The 23,354-nt window shown below is 38.4% G+C and overlaps 1 protein-coding gene across 5 annotated transcripts in view; it reads left to right on the forward strand.

Moving 5' to 3' along the window:
• Nucleotides 1-23,354, forward strand: part of grik4 (glutamate receptor, ionotropic, kainate 4) — a 358,938-nt gene that overhangs the window by 72,899 nt on the left and 262,685 nt on the right. For 4 of the 5 annotated variants that reach the window (XM_015036702.1, XM_015036703.1, XM_015036704.1 and 1 more), the window contains exon 2: nucleotides 19,783-19,983. The gene's annotated coding sequence lies outside the window, so the exon portion shown is untranslated. Of the gene's footprint in view, nucleotides 1-19,440; nucleotides 19,541-19,782; nucleotides 19,984-23,354 lie in introns of those variants that run through there. The other variant, XM_015036700.1, reaches the window with a different exon arrangement.

Consider the following 23,354-nt stretch of genomic DNA (forward strand, 5'->3'; position numbering starts at 1 on the left):
AAAAATAGGACAAAATTGCCTTTTTTTGAAGTTTCACAAATCAGAAAAAAGTTTCACAAATCACAAACATGATTCTAAATATTCTACTATTAGAGCAGAATTATTTAGTCCAAGTTTGAAGAGTCTAGGTGTTGTAAATTTGGAATTACAGCAGTTCTCGTGTGACCGAGATAAAAAAAAGAAAGTGGTGATATCGCACTTTTTGGAAGTTTCACAAATCAGAAAAAAGTTTCACAAATCACAAACATGATTCTAAATATTCTACTATCAGAGCAGAATAATTTAGTCCAAGTTTGAAGAGTCTAGGTGTTGTAGATTTGGAATTAGATCAGTTCTAGTGTGATCCAGATAAAAAAAGTGGTAAAATCAACCTTTGTTGAAGTTTCACAAATCAGAAAAAGTTTCACAAATCCCAAACATGATTCTAAATATTCTACTATTAGTGCAGAATAATTTAGTTGAAGTTTGAAGAGTCTAGGTCTTGTAGTTTTGGAATTAGAGCAGCTCCCGTGTGATCGAGACCGAAAAATAGGGCAAAATTGCCCTTTTTTGAAGTTTCACAAATCAGAAAAAGTTTCACAAATCCCAAACATGATTCTAAATATTCTGCTATTAGAGAATAATAATCTAGTCCAGGTTTGAAGAGTCTAGGAGTTGTAGTTTTTTAATTAGAGCAGTTGTAGTAATGAAAGAGGTGCCAAAAAATGGTGAAAATCTAACTTTATTGAGTTTTCACAAATCAGGAAAAAGTTTCACAAATCCCAAACATGGTTATAAATATTCTGCTATTAGAGCAGAATAATCTAGTCCAGGTTTGAAGTGTCTAGGAGTTGTAGTTTTTTAATTAGAGCAGTTCTAGTAATGAAAGAGGTGCCAAAAATAGTGATTATCAAACTTTATTGAGTTTTCACAAATCAGAAAAAGGTTTCACAAATCCCAAATATGGTTCTAAATATTCTGTTCTTAGTTGAGAATAATCCAATCGAGGTTTGGAGAGTCTAGGTGTCGTAGTTTTGGAAATAGAGCAGTTCTTGTGTGACCAAGATAAAAAAACGTGGTGAAATCGCCCTTTTTTGAAGTTTCACAAATCAGGAAAATGTTTCACAAATCCCAAACATGGTTTTAAATATTCTGCTATTAGAGCAGAATAATCTAGTCCAGGTTTGAAGTGTCTAGGAGTTGTAGTTTTTTAATTAGAGCAGTTCTAGTAATGAAAGAGGTGTCAAAAATTGTGAAAATCTAACTTTATTGAGTTTTCACAAATCAGGAAAAGGTTTCACAAATCACAAACAAGGTTTTAAATATTCAGCTTGAAGAAGAGAATAATCCAGTCCAAGTTTCAAGTGTCTAGGTGTAGTAGTTTTTAAACTAGAGTTGATTAAAGATGCGGAAAGTAGTGAAAGATTAAGTGGAATCGCCCTTTAGCTTTTGGAAGCTGGAATTGAAAACCAACTTCAGCTTCGTATTTGTGGGCCAGTCAGCGTAACTACCCCCCCCCCACCCCCCACATACAAGGTTGAGAAAAATTTCCAAGCTTCGACACACTGGTTTTCTTTTCTTTTCCTTTTTTTATTTCCAACAGGATTGGAGAGGAGGTGGACTGTTATCTCATGCAGTGAAATTACTCTGGTGGATTTTCTCTGGGAAGATTTCCCTTTATCACATTTATTCAAATGTTTATGTCGATTCTTTGGTTTATGCTTCCTCTCTGTTTCCAAGTGCGTTACATCTGTGTTGGCGGACGACTGAGGACACTTTGAAAAGAAAATGGTGCTTTCGACGTCGCAGGTTTTGACATTAAAATGGTTTACAGTTCACTTAATTGTATAACGACTGTTTCGAAAATCATAACACTCTAGTAAAGGAACAATAGTACACACATCGGATTATTGTAGGAGGAGAAAATTGACTGCTGCTGGTATATGAGAAACAGTAAAGCAGTGAAGAATGTTGGCTTCATTTGCTTCCCGTTGAATTTTGTGCTTAGGCGTGAGATTACACTTAAATAAGAGGGATCCCATCTTGAGTCGCTTGGTTTGATTTCCTCCAAATGCTCCTCTCAGATCCCCTTTTTCTGTTTCTCATCTCTCTTGATGTGTTTTTCTTCCTTTTCTCACTCTCGCTCCCTCTCATCCACAAGTTGACCAATTACAACAATGTTAGCTCTGTCTGTCTCTCCCCGCTTTGATAATTAGAAGTCCGACCATGTTCTTCATTCACAAATTCCCCGCTCAACCATTGTTGCTTAGGGCCAACTTTCAGTTCAGATGAAGCCTGATTAAATTCAAGGCGCTGATTAGCCGCAGTGGCTGTAACAGAGGAACGGAAAGCGGAGCGGAGGAGACAAGGGAAGAGGGGTGATGCGGGGAGAACTGGCCTGGAGTGCGGATGCTATCCTCTTTAATCACTCTGAAAAAGCCAACGCAGCTGTTTCAGCCAGCAATATAAGGATTTGATCCAAAAAGATGTTTATGTGATTTGCTGTGGTTTACATAGGGGACAATAATTCCCGTTCGTCGATGTGACGTGTGATATCTTGAGGCAGCGTGTCATGTCCGATGTGTTGGAGTACAATTTCTTTTGTGCTCAAGTTCTCAGAACGCCGTCTGCCGATGCTTTACACTGACGTCTTCACAAAGAAGACGTGCGTGTGAAATGTTGGTTAAATTTTGCAGCTGCAGCCGTCGTAGCGCTGCTGGGAAAACACTACAAGAGAGAAAAAATATCTTGTATCCTTTCTTAACTTTTAAATCGATCTACATTTAAAATGTGCGCTATGCTGTTTCTGAGAATAATAGTTGCATAATTTAAATCTGAGGTGACTTATATCCTCAGTTCATGACTTCTGGGACCTCTTGGTTTGCTACTTATAAGTTATTATCTGAGGGCTTTCGGTGATAATAAAAATCTAGATCCACATTTTACAGAATATCTTTGAGGATTTGAGCCAAGTGATGATTACAGTGATGACATATTTGGCTCAGGTCAAAACTTCTGAGCCAAATATAACTTAATCTAGTCAGCTCAGCTGCTTTCTGCTATTTTAAATGAAATTTCTAATGTCATCTCAAACTCTCCAGAAGACACACGGCTCCAGTTCGGCTCCAGCTGTAGAAGATAACTCTGCACAAATTGAATTCAAAATAATTTATTTAGTACACTCTAATCATACAGTCAGGTGCAGATCCAATAACATACACATATAATTCCAATACAACAGAGACAAAATTAGTTGATCATTAAATACCAGTTAGCAGAAAGTCATCTGACAAAGCACAGTTGCCATATATGGGCAACCAATTTCCTGTAAGCATTAGGAGTTGATTTTTTTTTCTCTTTATTTCTACGTCTTTGCCATATAATAAAGACAAACTGTCCTAATTATTTTCATTTCTTGATAGCAATGCATTACAAAATCCCACAATTGAGTCGAGACTCAACAGTTACTGAACTTTTAGGACCGCCGTCACACGTTGTGCAGTTCTTTAGGAGAGAAGGTGAACATGAGGAGGGAAAAGGCTTGGTGGTAAAATCACTACGTGCCCTGAGGTGAAATCACTGGGAGGCCCAGTGTGTGGCTGATCCAACGGCGGTCTTAAATCTGCCATGTCCTATGGCTAAATCCAGGGATGACTGTCTGTGGCAGAGGGTGATGGATGGAGAAAGCCCTACTTTAGTTTGGAAAGCTGTTGAACACTGTATTCTTCTCATGTCTCACGAGAAGAGCAGCACAAGCTGGCAGTCAGAGAGGCGTTTCCGCTTGGAAACAAACTCCATCCATTCAAATGTTGGTTTTTCGCTAAAATATTGCATTTTTATGTTTAAAGAGAATGAATTCACAAGTTAGATTGTGGGTTATTTTTAAACAACAGGTGATAATTGTTTACTCCGGAACTTTTTCCATCAAATTTGTCTCTGTTATTAAGCATTTCCTTGGTTTCCCAACACTTGAGATGATATCGACCGCAGCCGATGCTGCAGCCCGTCTTTATTCTGCATTCAGAGCATTCAATATTCAATCTCTTTATCACTTGTGCATCAAATTTATCCTTGATGCCTGGTTCCTCATGATTGATTCTCTACACTGTTGACCTTTTTCATGCTCTGTGTCACTGTGGATATTAAACACAGCTTCGACATTCTCAGCTGAATGAGTCGGGTGCTTTTAAGACGTAAGGGATATTTTACAACTCTGTTGATTTACTGTTAGCAATTTGTACACAATCTTTTTTTTTTTTTTTCAGGGTTTGCTAAATAAATTTTCCAAATGAAAATGCCCTCAAATGCATTTTGTAACTTAACACAAACATTTTCTTTTAGCATATTATGCTTACGAGCATTTTATGGTATATTTGACCTACAGATGTTGTTCTTGTCTTGGGAATTCAGACTTTTGTTTTCTAAGAAGTTAGACAATTACTGGCAGATGTCATGTAACTTAGTTGATCAAATGGCCGTCATGAAACAATGGGTTTGACAAAAGGAGGCATGAGAAGATCAAATGGGAAGGCAATGGAGTTAAACTCAATTTATTTTGGAAGTGTCCATTAATTTATTAATGAATTCATCCATCCCTCCATCTATCCACTTTAGATATATATTTATCTAGGCATAGTCACAGCCAATAGCTCATTTGTTCAGCGTTGCAGTAATGATTAAAAGCTTTGAGTCTGCCAAAGCGCCACATTCTGTGGGTCAGTTAGTTAATTTAATCATTATACATTTTCAGTCCAAGTATTTGACAAAAATGATGTTCCCAAAGTGCTATATATATATCAAAAGTGTCTTGTCAGTAGTGTTGCTCTGAGGTCTGTGCATATGTGAGCACTGCAGGTCTGTCATTAGTCTGATTTGTCTGGCCAATAAACTTAAAATGTACCTCAAACATCAAATGAGTCGGGTTATAAAATATTGCTGAGCTTCACAATGCAGAAGTGTTCTTCAATATGTGCATATTTTAAGCGAGGCGACGATAAATTTGGATAATTTGGAAACTAAAGATTTTTGTTGATGATGTTGCTTGCAAGGAAAAACAAGACAAATGTCTGAAGGATATATTGAGACTAAAGTCAAACAATCATTAGGAAAAGAGAAACAACAAAACATGACAAGTAAAAGAAATATATCCCCACCCATCCTCATGTGATTTATGTGAAATAACACTTTGTGAAAAGGGTAATTTTATCTCTGACTTTAATTTCTCTATCAAGAAACTGATCTGACAGAGGGGCTGGTAATATTTTTGTCAGGTAGATTTTAAGTCACCAGATCTGATGCTCAAATTAATTTCTCCCCTCATATTGTGTTTTTTCAGACTGAATTGTCTTGTAAGCAGACAGTAATAAATAATAGCAATACCAATACCAATATTAGCAAATAATAAACATCGGGTATGTCATTGTTTTTCTCTGTAAATATACAAAATTTGGGGACACAAGGAGCACACAGGAATATATTTATTGATTTCTACAAAAGCTTTTATAGGTAATGCCAAGATCTACTGAGACTTTCTTGCAGTTTTCCTTTCTTTGTCTGAAAACAAGAGTTTTATTGATTGTTGTAATATAAACTGTAGGAATATCCACACCATAATGTTCTCAAATGCAAATTTCTCTGAGCGAATAGTAAAGTCCAAATGTTTCAGCATAGATTCATCTGACCAGACTTTTTTCACCCCCATATTTCCTTTGCTTATCCAGATCTTATGCATTTAGCTATAAATGTTTGGACCTTTTCTAATATCAATCTAAATATGATTCTGTACCTTTTTTAGCTTTCAGTGTCCTCAGTTCTTTTTCCTTCTCTTTACAGAAATTCTTATCACATTTCTCCTTTATAAACTGGGATTTTTTTCCCCAAAAGAAATGCACCTAATTATTTTTTGCAGGTGTGTTATTCTGTATGTTTGTACAAAAAACAAGGTCACTATTTTTAATCTTGCCTGCTGAGCTACAAATGAATGAACTATAAATGAACACAGCCCCAAACTGTCAAAATTCATTAAGTAATTGGGAAGGTGACAAACAAGGCTAATGCTTTTCCCTTTTTCTCCCTTTTTCAGGTGTGAAAATGTTAGACAGCTTGTAGCTTATTGAAGCTAAACATTTCAGCAGCAATTGTAGATCAAACATTAGGACCTCTGTTGTTCGGCAAAAGGTTCGACACTCAATTCATGATCTTGGATCAGCACAAGACACTGGATGAATAAATGATTAATAAATCCAAATTTAACCCTTTCATGCATGAATTATGATCCTTTGTGTCAGGATTTTTTTTTCTTAAGGCATAAAAAAGGTAGGGAAAAAATGTAAAAAAAAAATAAATAAATAAAATTTTATTAAATTTTTTTAGGTGTAATTTTCTCCAAATACGAATTTTTTATTTGAAAAACACATCAGTAGTATTGTTCTTTTGGGGTTATCTGATGTAACAATTTTTTTTTTTTTTTTTACCTGCAAAAGTCGTCTACAGTAGAAGGAGGGACCCGGTCGGTCGGCGTGCTTTTTTCTCCGTCGGCCATATTGGATTTAACAAAAATAATTTCTTGCATTTGCAGCTGATGGCCAGTAGTTGATGTGTACTTTATGATGCATTAGTGTCCACTTCAGTGGTCTGTGTGCATTTATAACATAAAAATCCAGATCAAGAAAATGGCTTTTAGACAGCTGTCCACTGTAGTGACTACTGAGCATGAAAGGGTTAATGGACCTCACACTTAGAGGGATAATGCATGTTTTGTTTTGTTCTTTTTTTAAAGCTTACTGTTGAGTCCCTGCAGGAATCACTTTACAGTTCCAACCAGTCAGCATTTGCTTTTATATAAAATATTTATATGAATGCTGAGAAACTTGGAAACAAAGAAAAGTAACTCGCTATACCCTAAAAATCTCTATGCCGCCTTTAAATCATAGCTTCTTGCTATGTTGGTTTATTCCTCTGTGTGTACTTGAGTGTGGAGAGCCAATTTTGCATCCTTCCCATTAAATCAAAGGATCTCATTATCTCATTCAGCAGTCAAAAACACAAATCACTCATTCTCCATTGCACATTAAGTACAGACCCTAATGAAACAAATCCAGTCATCAGTGGAACAAAACAACAGCTGGCACTTAAAACACATTTTCATTTACCATAATATAACGCCATCATGATTAGGTCATAAAATTTAAGCCTCCAGGTCCAAATCCCAATTAAGATGATTGTTTGTGGTGGGGGAAAAAAAGTCGTTATTTTCCAAAACGCTAAACTTAATGGAAATGTGATAAAACGAAATGAATATATGAAATATTGCTCCCTACAGCATCGGGAATATTGTCTCTCACAGCAATCATCGATCTTTCTGCAATATCAAAGAAATTACAAAACGTTTATGTGGAAAGTTTAATACGTACCTGTCTGGAAGATCTTGTTCTTCACAACTATTTATTTATTGTATCTACATCCATTATAAAATAACTTTCTGACAAATACAGGAACATAAGGCAACAAATAGGACAATATATATGTATTTTGCTCAGTTTTTTATTATTATTTTTCTAATTTAAGTTTGTTTTGTTATGAATGTTGCCTCCCCAATGTTTCCCACTACTAATCAGAGGTGGCTCATAATTAAGCTGCCATAGCAGGAAAGGGACAGCTTGGTAAAACATAAGCTTTGTTTGTGAGTCTAATGTGGAACCCAATGATCCTTTTAGGGTTGAGGAAGCAGCTTTAGACTGTTATGAATCATAACGTTTCCCTTTTGTTGTTCTTGGAAGAAAAAAAACAGCATGATTAATATGCTTATCTGAAGAGCTCAATTATGCACAACGCCAGTCAAATTAGTATATGTTTTAGATTGGGACGTTTTAATGTAGACAAGCAGGATTTCAGGAAAATATCTAAAGGGGCTTTATTATGTGAAATCAACATTTGTTTTAGCTCTACATCAAAAACATCTGGAGTTTTGCTTTGATTCCTTTGTGCATGTTTGAGAAATCATTTAATCTCCCATGGCAACCGTTTGGGGTTTGGACGGGATACATCAAATCGACTTTTTGGGGGGCAAAATGAATGTACGTAGCTGAAAATAGACACCAACATCGGTAGCCTACAGGTAACTTGTTAAGCTTAAGGTTCTGTATTGATATTAGCTAGTCATCTTTTAGCTAACATTACCTTCATCCAACAGCTTTACTCAACTCAGTTGGTTAGTTTGGAGGGAAAAACTGTGAAAAGTTCTTTGCTGGTTTGCTGCCGTGATTCTAACACAAACCTACGTAGCTCCGCCCAGCAGCAGCAGGTCTCCTTCACAGGAGTAAACCCACCGCGAGCGTCGTAGCGCTCATGTTGCGTTTAAAGGCGGCTCGGAAAAACAAGTTACAACATGTTAACAACGGACTAAACTGTTTTAACTGCTGATAAAAGTGACAGAGGACACAAATATGGGAAGTGTGGCAGCCTCTACTGTATTAAATTGACATAGGAATAACAGAGAGTTGGCCATTCTAAGGTAAAAACCCAGCGCATACAGTGTTCATGTTTTGTTTTTTTTTCATCCAGACGGCTTCCCGCGCCCCCCCTGCAATGACACGGCGCCCCCCTTAGGGGGCGCGCCCCACAGTTTGGGAACCTCTGGTTTATTCCTTCATTACTTTCTTCCCTTTTTTCTGTTTCTTGTAGGTGGCATGTTTAAAAACCTTGTCGGTGCATAAATATCTGTCAAATTAAGGATAAACTATTAGTATATTAGCTTTAGATGAGCATAATGAACTGAGAACTTTTAACTCACGAGTCTGGAGAAGTCTGAAGTAATTTTACTACCATTTGCAGGAACTCTATGAGTGACTATTTGTTTGAAATCCTGATCATTTCTCCCTGAGAATATCCCAAAGTTGATTCGCACTGTTCGCTGTTTGGTGTAAGTTAGTCGCTGACTACTCAAACAACTCCGCCTTAACAATTTGTTTTCCATTTCAATATGCGTAGGCAATCTTAATGTATATGCTTTTAGGGCATATCTGCACACTGTCCTTGTCCTTGAGCTGCCACTTGCTAGAGTGCATGTGCACACAGAGACACAAGGACATGCATGGGCACACATGTATCTTTGCACATTCATTCATAATTATGTTGATTTGATTTGCAGTCGGACAGGAGGCTTTTGACACCAAATCTTTTTATGCATGCATAAACTGCAGTGAAAATACCCTGCAGCCACTGATCATTCCCATGTGTGTCCCCAAAGAACCATCCTTTCTCCATGTCAGCTCGTCGTCACGGTCAAGCATCTCGCCAATGTTGTCAGCTGGTGTCAAATGGCAGCGAACAAGGTGAGAAGGGCGTGAAATAAAGCAAAGCTGGAGAATTAATTATGAAATCTCAACGTGAATCGGTGAAAATAATAGGTACATTTTGAAATATGTTGTGCAGTGATGAAAGAAGAGCATTTGTTTAGGTTGTGGGACTCAAAAATCACAGACAAATCACTGCTTTTCAACAGAATGAAAACCATGGAAGTGTCTCAGCAACCAAATGAGAATAAAACAGAAAATCCCCAGAGCACTCAATCACATTTCACTGCACGCTAATTAGCTGCAGCATACATCTTTTTGGAAATTTAACATTTTAATAGTTCTTTATGACGTCCCCATGAATAGAAGATTTTGTAGACCTTGATAAATTAAGTCAAACCAGATATATTTATCTCACCTGAGTTTTTCATTTTAAAAACTTTTACCTGTGCTTGCATAAATTATGTCAGATACTGATGACTATTTGTAGTAATACTAAGGAAGTTTATGTTTATTTTGCATATGTGCAATAAAAGTCCACACCTAAGCCTCTGTTGATGGGGAAACGTCTGTACCTTTAGGAGTCTGAACAAGTACAAGTCTTTTTTTTCATTTGTTGACAACTAGATTGGTTTTGGTGGTGGTTATAACTCAAATGTTGATGGGTATGAAAAGGGCATTTGTATCTTGATGCAACATTGGAGGTTTCTCTCTCTCTCTCTTTTAACCCAGTGAAATATCTGTGGCTTGCAGCCTTGCCAGCAGCAGGATTTCTTTGCAAAACGCATCCCTCTGGATGTAGTGCTGCGTACCATCTGCTTTCATAAAACCTGTCGTCGATTATGCATATATATATGTGTGTGTGTGTCCTTAGGGAGGAATGCAACATTTCAGGTCATGCATTATAAATTACCATGAGCAACTGTTGGAAAAGCGGGCACTTGCTGTCCTCGGGTAAGGTTAAAACCCAACAGGATTCAAAGGGATGCTGCTTTTGTAATGCAGGGTGTCCGCTAGACAGAAGCAAGGGCAGCAGCGTAAAGGGAAGGCCTAACTTTACTACTCTCAGTGTAACACTTAGCCAGCCCTGGATAAAATAAGCCTCCATTTAATGCTGCCTTTCTTGTCAAAACTACCTCAGGTATACATCTCCGTTTTTCTGTAAGCCTCCAGCATTGCATCACTTGGAGCTCAGTGAGAAACCTCCATACCCGACCTTTAACACAATGCTTTCTGGATCCCTTTTTACAGTCCACATGGACTTTTATTTCTCCCTGACGCTCTGTTTCAAATTCTGTCTTTCTAAAAACATTTTTATTTTTTATTTTTTTGCTTTGTTGAATCCCACCAAGTTCAAACTCTGCATCGTTTTCCTACGTCTCACCAAGGGGGCCACGCTAAGCAAATAGGGCATCTGTTGGCCAGAAGAAAGAGAGAGGTAGAGAAACAGTGGGAAAAAGAGTGTGCGCAGCTGCTCTTTGGTGTGTCTAGTGCAGAACTGATTTAAGGCCCCAGGCCACAGGAAGACGACTGCTCTACACTCCAGGCACGTCCCTGAAACTAGCAGCAGAGGAAGCACTACTGCCATTCACCACCATCGACTGCAGACGCCTAAATGAGTCTGTTCTGTCCTGCAATGCCCGACGTGGCAGTCTGCCACTTACTTAGCCTCTCCAGCTCCCAGTACACCCCGCCCCCACTGCTTGCTTTTTTTTTTTTGCAGTTCATCTTTCCGTTTTTTTTTTTCTCCACGTCTTTCAGTCCATCACTGTCACATCTCAAACTTTGCAATTTTCATGTCTTTCCGAGAAACCTGCCACCACCGCCATCCAGACTGGCAGACCGTAGTCTCGTCATGTGTTCGATCTTCCTGTCGCCATTTCTTTAGATTTACACTCCATCATGTTCGGCTACCGCTCTCCGATGGGTCAGTGTCCATTTATTGAGGTCAATTTGTTGCAAGGTCTTTCATGATCACAGATTGTTATAAGGTTTTCAAGTACATCGTCTGCCACCTAAAAGTACACACTTCGTACAGAAGTACTAGCAACGATAAGTACAAAATATGCATGGTGGGTTCTTAGAGAAAAAATGGTTTGGTGGGGGTTTGGTTAAGTCTCTGCATTTTTCATGTTCCTGATATCCCTTTGTGACCTCTGAAAATGGGAGAAGAGTGTAGCTGATGTCGGATTTAAAATAGTGTGACAGGTTGTGAGCTCTGAAGGGTTCAGTGGGCCTTGCAGCTAGCTTGACAGCTTAGCGCCGTCTCCTGTGGTGTGCATTCGATTCAGCTCTTAACTTTGGGTCATTGCACAAGCCAAGAGAACATATGTACTTTTGAGATTATATACAGAGAGGTCACGATTAAAAGAGAGAATTTAGGTTTCTTGAAGTGGGGTTCTGTTGAGAAGTCATAAGTTCATGTCAAGATCAAGAAGGACTTCAACCATGTTCAAACCCCTTTTTGGAAAGTTATGAAAAAACCCGAACCTGGCTCATCAGATGCCCATCGATGCAAATTCAACACATACTAAGAATTGTATTTTAAACATTTTCTCCCCGTCTTGCTGAGATGGTCTGAATAAAATCTGATTAAAAAAATAAGCTCAATCTGAAATATTCCTAATGATCATCTAGAATGGATTTTAATCACATTTAGAATCAGTTTAGCAACAGCAGCGTCATTAAAGTAATCTACATGGTAAATCTGTGGAATTACCAATTTACCCTACTATATACATAATGCTGCTAATTTGCATCATACTTAAATGTATTTCTATTTTATGTGGTATATTCAAATGATCAATCTCTTCTTCCTTCATCACAATTAGTTTCTACACTTTTACATGTGTGACGTTAATTGTGAAGTGGGGCGATTTAAACAAACTGAATTAAAACTGAATTAAAGAGGTAATATATGAGTGAACAAGGCAGCCTCAAACTTTTGTTGAGAAAAAAACTCTCAAAATGTTTCATCCAAGTTATTTAGTTATTCTACCAAAATTGGAGGAAATGTAAATAAACATTGGATGGAGAAATTTGATACAAAATTCTGAATCTCATTATTGAGGGATTGAATTCTGTTTTTACTTTTGTGTTCAGTTTTATATTTGATACTTAACTGAAAATACTTGAAATATTTATATTCTTTAATAATCTGTAAAAGAAAATGTTTGCCTTTAGCTCACCAATCGTAAAATGTAAGAATGTATCTCACTTTTGGAGCAATCCCTCAATTATTAAAAACTTGTACACGATCATTTAAATGAACCGTAAAAACAAAAAGGATTGTTGTTGTTGCTTTTTGGATGCACAGTGATGAAAAACCGGTTTACTAACTTCCCACTTCACCTGCAGCGATTCTTAGCTGCTGTTTTGCAGTTGTATTTATTTCACGATCAGCTACAGGAAGTGGTGGTTTTGCTAAAGCAAGAACAGAAAAATCCATGTAGCTCCACCACGCTGTGCGTGTTGCATTGATTTTCTTGATGAGTTATCAATTTGCATGTGTTGTATTCCTGCAGCAACTAAATTTGCACAACATTTTGAGGCTTAAATCAGAGCAAACCTGCTTGAGGAAAACATTTTTATCAAGCTGTATTAGGATAGTTTTTCACGGCTTAGAGGCAGAGAGCAAAATGTATCTAGTTTGAGCACTTGTGATTTTTATTTGAGGCATAAACAACATTTGATGGTGTTCTTCATTGTGCATGCAGGGTTTCACTTATAAATACAAACATCTGTACACCTAAAGCAGACTTACCTGGATGGCTAAATGTTAAAAAAATGCACATGCTGCAAAAGATTTCGGTCAATTTGTTGTTGACAGCTTTGAAAAACGTCCGATTAGAAAATCAGTTATTTTGTTATTTAACAATTAATTAAAATAAACAAATTAGTTTCAGTTATCTGTGAAATATGAAGTTGTGTCTGTCGTGCCACCTTTTTCTCAGTACTGTTCTAAGCAATCACACAGTATTAAACGAACACTTATTTCTTCAACTAAATTCCTTTAACTAAAACCGGCATGTTGGTTTTCACAGTGTGATTTAAAGATCATCACCCATCTAACTGTGGCTTATTCAATCAACATGGACGGTTTGTCAAGCCAGAAACCGCTCACACCCTGCAAAACACCAGAGATCACTCATCATTCTCTCTCTTTTTTTTTTTTTTTAGCAGAGAAAATTTAAATGATTTACCTTTAGCAAAGAAAAAAAACAAGATTTCTGACAACATGATAGACTGTGAAAGACTTAAAGCTATCATTTGTGGCCAAAACATGTGTCCAAACAAATCGGTGTCCTTTATTGGCAGCAATAGGGAGTGTTTTTATACTAATAGCAGTTAACAAGGGTGTATTCAATTTACTAATTGGCTCTGCTTGTAGCACTTCCTTAATGTGATTGCTTGGTGTGCTTGTGTCGCCTACACACCGACTCCACCGACTCATCCGCTGCTGAGCATTTAGTTGTTTTTTTATTTTTTTATTTTTATGACCAAAAGGTGTGCATAATGAACTACTGCCTTGGAAAAACTCACATTACAATCGCAAACATTAATGTGTTGATGTGATTTTCCAAATGTTATTTTTTGCAGTGGAAAATCTGTAAAGTGTGGCGTGCATTTGGAATCGTTCTCAGCAGTAACAGCTGCAAGTGTTTCAGTGTCTCTCTGCCCAACTGAGTTGTCATTTGTGTCTTTTAACTCTGTGTATTTTCTCGGATCTCGCGTGTTAAAACAAAAGACAACTTGCTGAATGAATGCAACATCTATCGGTAGTGAAAGATCATCCTTTTTGAGTGAAGTTATGACATCAAGACTGCAACGACATGTACCGTATTCATGTGTTCATTGTTGTGTAAATAACATCAGGAGAATCAGTATTACTGACTTACTATAACTACTTCATACAGCATTTATTTTAGGGGATTTCACTCTCAAATTACATTTTGCTGACTTTAGACTGTTTGGACATTATGCAAAGAGCTGTAGTCCAATTATGTTGTGTGTTGCTTTCTTAACGGTTATTTTAATTCTCCTCCTCATCTTTTAATGGTTGCTCTCCGGTCTGGGTGGGATAATATCGCTTCGCAACATTGTATACTAAGATTTGATTTATTAACTCTCTGAATCCTCAGTTTTTAACTGAGTTGAGTGGCTGCTTTTGTTTTCAGACCCAAATAGAGCTGCACTTTCTACAAAACGGTAACGATGCTACAGTGGTTGAATGAATTCGGCCAAAAATAGGAAGATTATTGTTAGGAAACTTCTTATCCTGCATAAGGTCAGAACACCAACACTAAAAATGGTAATACAAATGGATCTCAAGTAATGTAATTTCAATCACATGTAATCAGTGGGAAGTAATCATTTGAATTGTAAATATATTCACTGGCCACTTTATAAGGTACAAAGTTCAAACTCCACATCAGATCTGGGAATAAAGGACGTTTAATTAAATTTTGCTCAGCGCGGTTGTTGGAGCCGAACAGGCAAATTTCAGGAGCTACTAATATACTGGCCTGAAAAATATAAATCATCCAGTCAATTGTTATGTGATTGAAATTGGCTTTTAAAGGTCAGAGGACACCAGGTTACCCGTTCAAGGTGATAGAACGATAACGGTAGCTCAGATAAGTACTTGTTTTACTGAAGGTGAGTTTAATACTAATTCTGGATGCACAACACTTTAAACCATGACACAAATGGACTACAGCAGAAGACCACACCAGGCTCCACTCCTTTCAGCTAATGGTAGGAAACTGAATGTACAATTTACACAAACCCAACAAGAAAAACGTTCCTACGTCAGATAAGTCTCAATGTTTACTATCTGACAATTATGATAACTTCACATTCTACCTGAGTGACGTCGCTGACCATGTTCCTGCCTGACGACGGAAAGGGAGACTCGCATCATCAGAATTGCAGCAACCGTGTGACGAATACCAATCAGAATCTCCGACGGACTCCTTCCAACACCTTGTTTAATCTATATTTAATCAATATCTACAAGATGTCGGCTGGAATATCACTGCGGTAGATTCCCACACCTGATTCTGACGAGAATGTTCAAGACCCAAAAGGTCACAGAGTGAAAACATTGTGGTGACCTATGAGAAAGAGAGCAGTGAGGGAAAAAGCTATCGCATTATTTTCATTGCATCATTTAATGACAGTTTTTTGACACTATGTTCTGACAGCGTGCAGCCGCAGTATTGACATGAGGTTTTATTCTTATATTTTGGGAGTAACTAAGTGAGCATTGCTCTTATTGCTTTGGATCCATGAATTGTGAAGCTTGATATTAGCGCAGTTCCTCGTGTTTGTATGAAATGTGTTTTTTTTGTTGTTGTTTTTTAAGAAAAGCATGAATGCTTAGTCATGCAGGTTTCATTGTGCAACGATCAGCCTTGAATTAAGTTACAAGTCTGAGCAATCAAGTATTCATAAAAATACTTTTAAGTTGACATTTTGTTTATTTACCATTGTTTGTTCATGTTTATTTGTTGTATTTGGTTAATTAAATCTCAAAATCTTTATCAGAGTCTTGATTACATGGAGCACAACGGCTTCCTCTGATGCCTTGTGACAGCAAACACAAAGTTTATCTGATGTGTTGACTCTGCATTCTTGACTAGACAAATACAATGTTGCTGCTGATGTTGGTTACAAAGATTGATTTTAATGGACAGAAACGTAGTGTGTAGCAGTTTTAGTCCTTTGGGCAATGTTTACAGAAAATAAGTTCTGTGCCTTTGCTTTTCACGCAGCAACCTAAGACCAAGAAAGATAAAATAATCGAGAGAAAAGTCGTAAGGAAGACGGGAAGCAAAGCATGGTGAAGGAAACAGTCAGCAACAATATCTTTATGACTTCAAGTTTACGTTTGTCAGCACTTCTGAAGTTTCCTTGTTATTTTTTTATACACACTGCCTAGAAGAGAGACATTGATTTCATCTAACATTTTATCCTGGTATTACTATAAATGATCTTGAAAAACACATTCCATAAAAGGTTTTTATTAGGGGCAAGTGCATTTTACAGCTGAATTCAAATGTGCTCTGAACAGAATGTTTTTCTCTCTGTCTTTACTTCAGCAGGACTTTTGAAGGCTAAATCATGCCTATATGTTTATGATGTTATTCCAAAAGCATAGTACAGTCTCTTTTTCAAAAGTATATAAGATTTGACTAGATTTTCCAGTAAAAAGGATCCGGTAAAGACTTTACCACGAGGCGTAGATGGTTGATAAGCAATCGGATCCGAGGTACCGGCCGGTAGATGCTGAGGTTCTTTGGATGTTTAGTCTTTGGTAGTGGTACCACACTGGAGGTCTTCCACAGTTGTGGTACTTTCCCCAGATTCAGGCTCATGTATCCCATGATGCCACACAGTTGGTCTGCAGAGCACCTCAGGAAACAGCAGCTGACGCCACCTGGACCTTTTCATGTCGTTCATCCACCAGTTTCCGTCTCCTTAGACCTGAAATGGTCTTCAGGTTCTTCCAAACCACTGAACCTCCATCTTCTGTCTTTCTTAGATGTTTTTCATCCCTAATTTTCCTTCACAGTTATAATGACTCTCTTCCTCTCTTTGAGGAGAGCATTTATTTTTGGGGTTTTTGCACAGGTTGGAGATGTCCCAGGTCGTTTTCTAAGCCCCCTAGGGAAGGGAGAGGTGATCTGATGCTTCCTTGGTGCTGGCTTACAATGAGTCCAGTGTTTTATTAGCCTGGCTCATCTTGTCATACATATGATATTGAAGTGATGTCTTGGTTTTGGAATATTGACATCTCATGTTTTCAGTCAGATATTGCAGATCATATGCCCAGGACTGAAAAAGAGACATTCCTATTCTTGATGCTGCTCTTGTCAAATGATTTTTTCCGTTCCTCACATTTCTTCATCCTTCCGTTTTCTTTGTCCTGAATTGCATTACTGCTGTCAGTACAGAGATTTTGATGGACAACTGAGTCTTTACTGAAGGCGACGTCAAAGCACATGTACTCCACATGTAGCAAGATTATCTGAGAATCTGCAGCTGTTCTTCAAACTCAGTTTTCTGGTGCACTTTACACCTCAGACATAAAACTAGGCTGTCCCATGACACAACAGAACCAGCTCGTTTTGTCAGGCTTCAGCTGCACACCTGCATCTTCAGGGTAAGAGACAATCTGTTGAGGACGGTAAGGTTGGCGCTCTGGTTTTGCAGAAATGCAATGCCTTTCACACATCGCCTTCTAGAATCAACGTGGCCACTGTTTGGCACGTATAAATTAACGGTAAGGAACAGAGGCATGGATATGTGGGCATTACCTTTAAACCTGATGGATGGAGCTGATGTGCAGAAGGACCAGTGTTTTTGTTTTTCAGGAAGTTTCACAACTCCTATCCTCTTCTTGACACTGAATATAAGAGTGTTTCCAGTCGGAGGCTTCTTTAGGTTCACTGTAAAACAAATCGGTACAGAAGATGCTTCCTGCCCACAGAGTAACGACAAAATCATATTTAAATTTAAGATGATTAAAATTTGCCCTGTACTGGACTGGCGACCCGTCCAGGGTGCAGCCAGCTTCTCACCCAGTGACTGCTGGTAATGGGCAGCAGCCGTCCAACAACCCTGCAATGACAAGTGGGGATGGATGGATGGATGGATGGATGGATGATTAAATGAAACTGAACTGGATTTCCACTTTATTCCGATGGGGTAGAAGTTCACATGCTATATTTCCCCTGAAGACTCAACCATGAGATGAGCACAGGCCTGGAAATGAAACTGTTTTTTCCACCAGCAAATTTTTATTGACTGCTCGTCCAAAAGGTCACAGCAAAAGTGAGAATATCTAAAGCACTACAGGCCTCGCTTGACCAACGTTCATGTTTAAAAATAAAAAGAAACGTAGTATAAAATGTTATCTCACATGTGCTAAAAACATCTTCTGAATCCCCAAAACTTTGAGGGAAATATTCTGACCAACAAGGCAAAAGTGGGATGTTTTTGAAGTGGTGCATCTTATTAAATCAAATGTTAAACTAAGACAGCATTTCGGGACATGAGTCCATGCTCTTTGTTGATCTGTTCAGAGATTAAAAATTGAGGAAGTTCTGAGTTGTGATGCATTTAATGAACATGGGGAAACATGGAGGGATTGGTGCATCTCTAATTATAACCCACATGCATTTGGTTCTGCAGTACCAGCGGAGTTTTCTGTCCAGGACGGTTTGTGGTTGTAAGACTTTCTCAAAACAACGACCAGCAGAAAATGTAAAACCTTAAACCTTTGATTGCTTCGAACAGAAGAGGCCCTTAACATTTCAGGCAATTTCCAAGTAATGCAGAAAGGAAGCCTAGTTGCCTTCTGTTTGTGCCCTTTTTGAGATTTGACATGATCCAAATTAAACATCTAATAACCTCATTAATGAATAATTCAGTGTTCTCTATTTAAACCTCAATCTCTGAGTGTCCCTCACTTTTCCGGACAGCTGTTCATTGAATCTACTTGATGCCTAGTGAATGTATTTCTGGTGACTTTTTGGAAATGCAGTAATGAATCTGAGGTCGTTTAGATGATCAGTGCTCATATTTTGGCAGGCCAGACACTCAAATGATTCATAGATTAAAGGCGAGATTCAATCACTCCCTCATTTTTCAAGCTGCCTGGGCAAAGCATGTGTGACTCCAGATTTGCACGTTAGAAGATCCCTTTATTAATTTAGTGAGAGGGTAAAGATGGGAGATTTATGTGTGCAGAGAATCTCAACATGTGTCGCAGCAGGTTCTACACGCCTTCTGATGATTTCACCGCAGTGCTAATTGACAAGGCTGATCTCCAGGGAGAACTTTAATTCTCTGCTGGGTACAGGCACCATTAAACTGCAGCGACGGGAGATTAATGCTCATCTCGTTACTGACATTTGCTTTCTCGTTTTTTGCGGAAACTGTCTGGCAATGCCATCCGCTGAGGGTTGTTGTGAAGGATGAGTTCCAGAGGCTCTTTCTAAGTAATGTGCAGTGACAATAAGAAAAATGTTAGATGTGCCTGTTTAAACAGGAAGGGAATCTGGCTGAGTAAGGGACATGCCACAAAAACCAGGCCATCAGCAACACAGCGCTGTGAACTTTAAAACTCTGGTTTACAAGGCAGATCATGAATTTGCTTTGTGGTTGATAAACGACCGTCCTCAGCGTTGGTGATCAGGCAGCGGAAGAAGATGCTGCAGAAGAAATTGCAAGCCTACGGCCATAAAGATTCTTGTGAAATTGTACAATTTATTTCAAAGTTTGTCATATAAATTGCTCTAAGACGTTTTTTTTTTTTTGTTTTTTTTTGGTGCATGCTAGGATTTATTAGTGCTTTTACAGTCTCGGATGTGCTTACTGATCTGTTTTTAATGAATGACTACCGGTATTTTCAAACCTTGGACAGCTACTGTTTGCTTTATGAAACTCTCTCTGTTCTTTTCAGACTCTAATTTTGTGTCTCTTACTTTCTGTCTTTTCACAGGGGTCCTGCGAGCAGCACCTCACCTCAAAGAAACCAGACTGCGTGTCTGCGTGTACGTATGCACACACCTCTGCAGGTGCTGGCTCGCACTATATGTGTACGTGAGATGACGAGAAGCTAAGTGACTTCCACAACCACCTAGATCAGACAGCCCTCTGTGCTGCAAGATGGATTAAAGCCCCGCACCTCAGGAGATCAAAGGTAGGAGCGGATGTTTTGTAATCAGCAGCCACTCACCTGCTCTTTTCAATGACGGGATGAAGAGAATGAAGCGGGGAGAGGAAATGATGAATAACAATGAGTTTAAGGACAAGATCTTTCTGCCATCTGTGAACTTTAGGTTTTGATGTTGACGCCTGTCAGCTGTGTGCATGCGAGAGGAAGTGCTGAAAGTTTTAAGGGTATTAAAAGTGCTGCTGAAGCAACTTTAGCAGAAAGGTTTCCTCCCGCTGCCTCAGAATGCAACTTTAACCCGCTTCAACAAACCGAAATTATGTCGGAGTCTTAAGCAGACAGTGACAGGTTTGCCAAAGACGGGTAGTCATGCAACCGTCCCGCGTTCGGTTTATCTTGAAAGCCAGAAGTCGGATATACTTTGCATTTTGCAAATTTCAAGACATGGATTTGCCTTTTGTTGTGGATATTGACCAGGCTGAGATGAGTTGTAGCATTTAAACACTTAAATAACACTGTGCTGTAGGGATGACTAGTTCAGTGTAGAGATGTACAAAGGAATTGGCTGATGGCCGGAATGGTGATTATTCAGCTTGATTGGCTTTGGCTGCTGTAAGTGCACATAAAAAAAAAAAGGATAATTTTTTCAATACGTTAATGTACCATAATAAGCTCTACCAACTCTTAGTGATGATACAAACTCTCTTTTTGGTGTGGAAGATGTTAGTAAGTGAAGAGGCCTTCGTTTTATCTGTAAGTAAGTGGCCCAATTATTCAAGATTAATTTATTTTAAGTTGATATTAAGTTTCGGCTCCGACATTTTAGAGGCTGAACCGACGTGAACCTACAAATCGGTGTGAGTAAAGATGGCAGAGAGAGACCAGCAGCGTCCCTCTGTGTGAAATGTGTCATGGTGGACAGCACTGGCTTTTCGTGTTAGATCCTCCATTTTGATAAATGCTTTGTCTGTTATTATATGGGAATATTCAGAGGAGGGGAAAAAAAATGCACTGTTGCCAAAGTCAATAAATAATCATTTAATAGTTGACCAAAATAGTCTTGATCACAATTTTCTATAATTACACAACCCCAGTTGCATCAGTGAGATGTTTAAACTGAAATCAAAGGAAATTAAAGGTTCAGAGTCATTTGGATGAAAGACTTATTTACAAAAGGGAACAAAAGGTTGTTTAATTACCTGAACTTTTTCAGAGGAAAGCGAGTCTGTTCAGGTTTTGTGAAAATTTTTCAATAGGAGGAATAAAATTAAAAATGTAGAAAAAAAAAAAAATTAAACTCGCCGGGTTGCGTGGTGAAGGCTGAGAAAATTATGGCGAAGGCAGCACACCATACATACAGCACACACCAACGCTGTGGAATCGATAAACAAGTAGAGTTTGTCTTCATGTTCGTATGAAAAAAAAAATAATTAATGGAAAATGGGAAGGTTACGTACCTTGATTTTAATGCTGTTGACAAAGGGTGAGTAATGTGGCTCTTTGTAAAAGGGCTTTTATTCATATTTTGGCAGAGCCGTTCTCCGACTTCCTTGAGAATAATCCTCATGTGACTCATGTTGCCTAAGATTCATTATTTAATAATGTTCCTGGTCACATTGTGCTGTAACTGCAATGAGTGTTTTATCAAATGAAACGTGGCTCTGTGCTGATCTAATGAGCTGGTACCCAATTTTAATTTCTGTTCTTTTCTGTTTTGTTATTAATTCAGTTGGGTTGTTTAGTTACAGGAAGTTGTATTTTCTCTAAAACCGGTGGATATCGCAGTTTTACGTCTCTTCAATCTCCGTCTTGGTGTTGGAATAGTTAAGTCGCTTTTACTGGCAGCTGTAACATTTTTTATTTTCAATCAGCTGTTGGAAGGAGGGTCAGAGGCTGAGTCAATGTTGCCGATAGCATTGTAGCATAAAACATCACAATATCAAATGCTGTTTTTACAGCGGCTGCCGTGTTAAGTAGCAGCGTGACGATGCCTCCGCTGCCGGCATGAATAATTGATGACTGCTCGCAGCAGGAGGGGAAGAAAAACATTCAGTGTTGTTGTCGTGTCGTCTTAAAATATTGGGCTTTCTCAAGATAAATTGCATTCAGCTAAAATAGGAGGGTTAACAAAAACTAGATTAGAAATTAGGTTAAAATAGTCTTGCTGGTGAATCTCTAGATTAATGGGATAAATCATCAAAAAAAAAAAAAAAAGTGGTGGGGGGGAGCAAATGAGCGTTATTTCTCAAGCTACCTCGTTTTGCAGCCATAACCGATTTGGAGACAATCCTGGCTCTTTACGACTCTTAATTCTAGATTCACTTGGTGTTAGTTAATTTTTCCAGATTCAGAAAATCCGCCTTGGCGTTGCAGCAAAGGCAGCACAGCTGTTGGTGCTTCTTGGATCATTGGCTTTCTTACAGCATTTTGTTTGAAAGCGCTGCAGCTCGTCAGCTATGGGTGGCCATTCTGAACACTGCTCTTGCTGAGACACTTGCTTATTCTTTTTACTGCTCTATTATTCATGCGCTGGGAATACCGAGCAGTGAAGATATGTTTGTTTTGCAAGGGACCGTAAAGTGTTGCACATTTTTCTCTGGAGATCATACCCAATTACTCAAGATGCATGTTGCAAAAGACAATTTTAAACATGTTACGTCCTCGTTTTGAGAAATATAAATGGTAAAGATGATCCTAAAGCTAATATTTGAAGTTGGTTCGTGATACACTAAAGTTATGCTCTTTTAGATTCCTATGAATCAGTCAAAATACAGGAAACAATAATAATTCTCATGCTGATCTCTGTCCAGAGTTGCTGATCTACCCATTAGCAAAAACCACAACTGTGAATAAATTGCAACCTGGACACTTTCAAACATCTGGATTGTGTAGTCAAATAGCTGACTGCTGTGAGAATGTATTTTCTGAAGCTGCAGGTCTTTTAAAATAAAACAAAAAGTAGTGCACCACTATTAGGGCGGCAGCTTTTCAAAGCCGTCTGTGTTGTTTTGTGGCGAAACTGCCGAAGGAACGTTTTTCAGTTCAAGAGGTTAATTTGAGTGGAAAATGGCTACAGAGTGAATTATCACCGGTAAACATCAGGATCGACTTTTGAATTGCCACCCTTTTCTCCAGTTTTCTAAATGTTTTCTAAAAACTTGTTGCCGTTGTGGGCTAGAGAAGGAACCAGGCCAAGAAAAACAAACACCTCCACTTTTGTTCTTTAATTAGTCGGCTTCGTTACCAACCCATCTATAAATGAAAGCCTTAGAGAGCACAACTCCTGGAAGGATTCCTGCAGAACAGTTTGAATAAAATCTGACAAGATTAGACACGGACGAGGCAAAGTAAGGACAAATGAGAGTTAATGACGAAAAGGTGACGGGAGCACGCAAAGT

This window comes from Poecilia latipinna, unplaced genomic scaffold, assembly GCF_001443285.1.
Source record: "Poecilia latipinna isolate Pla-1442-1.1 unplaced genomic scaffold, P_latipinna-1.0 Scaffold376, whole genome shotgun sequence".
NCBI lineage: Eukaryota > Metazoa > Chordata > Actinopteri > Cyprinodontiformes > Poeciliidae > Poecilia > Poecilia latipinna.